The sequence below is a fragment of the Otolemur garnettii genome, unplaced genomic scaffold, assembly GCF_000181295.1.
Source record: "Otolemur garnettii isolate 467f Iridium unplaced genomic scaffold, OtoGar3 scaffold00010, whole genome shotgun sequence".
NCBI classification, from domain to species: domain Eukaryota; kingdom Metazoa; phylum Chordata; class Mammalia; order Primates; family Galagidae; genus Otolemur; species Otolemur garnettii.
Window position 1 is genome coordinate 30,394,293 of NW_003852405.1, and position 5,259 is coordinate 30,399,551.

Sequence of the window (5,259 nt, forward strand, 5' to 3'; positions counted from 1 at the left end):
GACCGGCAGCATCTACACAGCGAGGCTCCGCCCGCCAGGAGCACGGGGGCGGGGCCAGGGAGGGGCGGGGCTTCCGAAGTGCCGGGCGCGGAGGGAGGAGCAGGGCGGGTGGGAGGTGCTTGGAGCGGGTTGCTCCACCTCGCCGGGTCAACCTAACCCGCGCCCTCCGCGCGACTTCGGGAGAGCTCTATCTGCGGTCTGCGCAGTGCCTGGAAAAGTCTGTTGCCTTCTGGTCCTCAGAGTTCAAACATGGCTCCTCCCCTACAGCTGCTGATGCTGACAGCGGTGCGGAGAAGGAGCCAGGGGGAAGGCCCGGGAGGCGCCGAGGGACAGCTGATAGGCGGCACGTGGGGCGGGACTAGAATCTAGGCGAGAGGGCACGTCAGGGACCTTTACCCTGGTGAGAAATGAAACCTGCAGTGACAGGGAAAACTTGCCCTTTCACCCAAAAGTTTGCTGAAGGATAAACTCACAGTTAAGGCAGATTAATTTACCCTGGACACAGGGGTAAATCACAGTGATAACCAGTTTTCCTAAGGAGTTCAGGTGTATTTGATACAGGGTTCCCTCACTCAGAGCTGGACAGGGACCCCCCCCCCCCAATCCTAGGCCCAGGTGAGCTCAGAAATCAGAACCCATCTCTGATAGGGTCAAACTCCACCCAAATACGGTGGACTCGCTTAAAAGAATCAACCCCCTATCTTCTCCCACTGATGTCCCACCTAAGAAAGGTAAATGGGTCAAACCCCTAACCCACCCCACCAGATGTCCTACCTGGGAAAGGTAAATGGGCCAACCCCCAGCCTTATAACAGATGTCCAACCCAGGAAGGAGAAAGTCACAACCCCCAACTTCCTGACCTTAACCCCCCTTCACCCTTACCCGTGTGGATTTCTTGGAAATCTTACCCCACCTGCACCCAGGTAGAATAAAACCATTTGAATTGCACAAACCAAGCCTCCATTTTTCTGTCCACTCGTGCCTCAGAATAATCTTTCATCTTTGGCTCGGTAACCTTTCACTCATTCCTGAAATACTTTGAGATAATAGCAAAGGGGTATGGGTAGTGAATTGACCACTTTGATCCTCTGATCAGGGCCAGGCCAGTTTATGCAGATATCATTTCTGGATCTTGAATGACTTTTAATTCAAGATATTCTTTATACCAGGGTAAGATTTCCTTAGCTCTTTCAAATCCAAATCATTTCTTCTTTGAAGATTCACACTATCCTTTCCTTTGAAATGGTGGACCTAAAGTTGACCTATGAGCTTTGTAAAATTCAAACAGGATTTAATAGCTTAGGTAAATTCCACCTTTCTATAATATGAGCCAGGCAATTTAGTACTGCCATGTGGGCAGATGTGGGGAGTGTCTTTGGAAATGAAGGTATAAGATGAGCCTGTCTAAACTTCCTGCCCCTGGGAATGGGTGTTGGGAATTATGAACTGAAATAAAATCTTCAGGCGTCCATCCACTGGCTGCCTGAAGGGACCCCTTCTTCACCATGGAGATAACCTAAAACAGTTGCTACCCATGACAAACTCTTGGTAGCATCTTGTTTTTTTTCTTCCTCACGTAAAGGAGAAAAAAAATTATAATAATAATTTTGTAATAATAATGCTAATATGTTTGGTGCAAAATAACAGCATTAACCTTTTGATTACTTTTTGTTTTATTTTTCCATTCCTTTTTAAAATAGTACTCCTGTTGTCTTCTGTAGCAACAGTAATAGAGCAGGGCGTACTACATTAAGAAAAATTATTTCACAAGAAAGATATTTATGATTATACCTCTGCAAAGCCTCTGGTGTTATTTAAGCCTTTGTCAGCCTTGCCAATGAAATCCAGTTTGACAGTGAGAGATATTTCTGTTTATAGAGCAAAGGTTATAGTTACAAATGGTTGATCTCACTTTAAGTTCTAGACATAGTTGTTTGGCTTAGATTCTAGGAACTAATATTTAGTGAGATTTTTCTCTCTGAAAGACCTTTCTTTTACAAGTGAATGATACTCATTTTTAGTTGGGCCTCATGAAATGTGATCACCTTGGAAACAAAGATGAACTTAACTTTGCAAGCTCAAAAATTTGGAATTTCTTTTTTTTTTCAAATAATATCAGAAAGTAAACTCAGATTCTAGTTTGGACCGTAATAGGTGAATGGACTGAGATTCTCCAAAGGGTAAAACTAGGCTTCACTGTCCAGTGGACATTCCTCAAACTGAAACAGAAAGAAACTTGTTAGGGGCAAAGAAGCATTTCCTGGGTCCTGGGAACGGTGAAAAGATAAAGAACTCTCTTTTCCTTTCTCTGCCATTGTGGTATGTGTGATTAACTCCATTTCTTGCCATGTTGTCTCAAGACTTTCAGAATATAGTGGTTTCTGGCCAAGAAATGAAAACAAAATCCCCTGAAATTCACTAAGAGATCAACTCACAACTAATGCAGAATAATCAGAGAAAGGATTTATTTACCACTGTGCACACAGGGAGAAATCACAGAGTGATAACTAATTATCCAATGGAGTTCAGACATCTTTATACAGGCCTTTTAGAGGGGAGGGCCGAAATTAAGGAGTATAGGGTTAATAGGGAGGATAAGTGGATGGGAAAGAAATGGATTGACTTGTAAATTAACTTGGAAGACAAGTATTCCTGACTTACATCATTTGAACCATGTCTGCTTCCATTTTTGACCTTCACTTCTGAAATGTATTGAGATAATAGGAAGGAGTAAAAGGAATCACATAAGCTCTTCCCTTTGGGGCTGTCAGCGCTTCCAGGACCTAGCAGTTTTCAAATACAACAGAGGCTAGGCTGTTACTGACTGCTAACCAAAGTGCTCCCAAAGCTTGCATATGAATATTGAGTTCTTGTTCTATTACCATGCAGAGATTCAAAACTGTCTGTTCAATTTCATGCATTCAAAATGTGGGATGTCTTGAGCGTCAAAGAAACTTCAAATTGTGAGATACAAGTGGACATTTTAATAATATCTTATCTAGTATATTTACCACTTTATGAATTAAAGAGGCCAAGTTTGTAATTTGGCTAGCATTTAAAGTGGAGTAACAGAGTATGCTGAACAATCAAATTCATAAAATCCTAACTATATAGGATGGAACCACTTGTACACTCTATCACTGCACAAAAATTATAGTATAACTTACAGATGGGGTCAGGTTGGAACCTGAGACCTCCCAGTCTGGAGTTTGCAGTTCTTCTTCCTTATTGGCCCTTACACAGCTCCAGTGTCCATGTGTCCATTAGTCTATAACAGCGACTTTCAATCCCCATGCTGCAGCATACTGATGTACCTTGAGAGAACCTTAGATGTGCTATGAAAATGTTTAAAGATCATTAATTAAATTATTTCTGAAAGAAGTTCAAAGCACAGTAAGTATATTCTTTCTTTAATTTTTTTTGATCAACATAACTTAAGTGTGCCACAGAAGTTTAACTATCGGTTCAAGTGTGCCATGCAATAAAAAAGGTCAAAAGCACTGGTCTATGGGAATAGACCTGGTTATGAAATATTTGATATTGAAGGCCTTTCATTCAGTTCTAGCAGTTCTGAGCTTGTTCTTGTCACTTAACTGAGTCAGTCCACACGTAAGTCCTGTCCACATATAATCTTTGGTGTTTGGCAACTTAACAAGAGGAGCAGGTGAGCTATCCCAAGTTGCAAAGCCTGGCTTGCAAGCCATTCATAACATCTGGTGATTTGACAGTCTTTCACATCATAAGGGTAGTGTCGGCACCATGTAAGTTGTGGGGTAAACTCCCACAAAAATTTAATGAAATGTGCTCTTTTAATTCCAGAAACTGAGGGAAAAGACTTGTGAATATTATGCACTTTTGTCAAGACCAAAGCAACCTGGGAAAACACAGTGGGAGCCCAGCTGGCCGGGTCTAACAACCTCCTATAGGGAACCCCGACTGTGCAGTCAAGTCAGCCTGCCAGATAAGGGTTGAAACAGCCCATCTGTGCAGAGGACATGACTCAAAGGTTGATGTGAGTGAAAAGAAAAACTCCATCGTAATGATGTGAGTAAAACACTTCATCGTAACTGCGGGGTCTCCAAACCATAAGAAAACAGTCATGGAGCCTGTTTCTCGGAAATTTAATTGAGTACATAGAAGAAAAAGATTTTACTCCTCTGTTTATCCTGTCCTTTAACTTTAACAATAGAAGTCAGATAATGTATAGTTCTTTTAGGTCTTCAGAGAGGAACAGCCTGAGGCTAGCTTAAGATGATGTCTTACTTTCCCAGACTTTCTTTAGGCTAATCTTATGATGGTTATCTCACTTTCCCGGTCTTTCTTGCTTTTCTATAGTTTAAGATAACAATTGAGGATGTTAGGATTATTGATCAATGTGGTGTATGTGACTAGCTCCCAATAAAAGGGAGTGAAAATAAAGACATTTTGCTACATGCCATCTAAGAGTCTGTAGTTGTTTCTTGCTTTCTCATACAATTCTAGGAGCAAGCTTGCACCTGCAGCCAAGCCGTCCTTCTCTCCCCAAGAGAAAGAACTTCACCTAACAGTAAGAGATGCAAGAATTCCATCTGTGGAATTAAACCACAGGGTTTGATCACAATGTTGTTTTACCCAGAAAAGACCCAGCATCATCCCAGTTTGCAATGCAGAAGGAAAAATTCCTTTCTAATGACTTTACCTGAGGAAAAAAATAGTTCTTGAGCTCCCACAGAGGTTTATCTATGTTCCGTTGATTCACCAACAGGAGAAGCAGTATGATGTTTCTTCTCTGGTTGTGGACACCACATCTTGTCATATATCCCTCTTCTGGACTGGTTCCACCAGGCCCTCACAATGGCAGAAACAAAAATGAGTTCAGGTTCTTTTGCATGGATGGTCTCAGTGTTGGCATACCCAGCAATGAGATTGATGAGTTAGTGTGGTCAGAGTTTGAATAACTAGTATAAAGGGATGCTGGATCTGTGCCTAACCTGCTGGACAAATAGTAGTAAGAGCAAAGTATAGTTTGAAATAGTCATAGTAGAGGATTAAAAATAAAATGGGATGAGTTGAGACAATCTCCATTCAGCCTCCAGTGTACAGTTCTCAAAGGTGGAGGCTTAAAAGAAGAAGTGTTTAAAAAAGGTCTATTTCTGTTTTTTCTTTTCTCTCTCTCTCTCTCTCTTTTTTTTTTTTTGAAAAAGAGTCTCATTTCGTCACCCTGGGTAGAGTGCCATGGCCTTACAGCTCACAGCAACCTCCAACTCCTGGGCTCAAGTG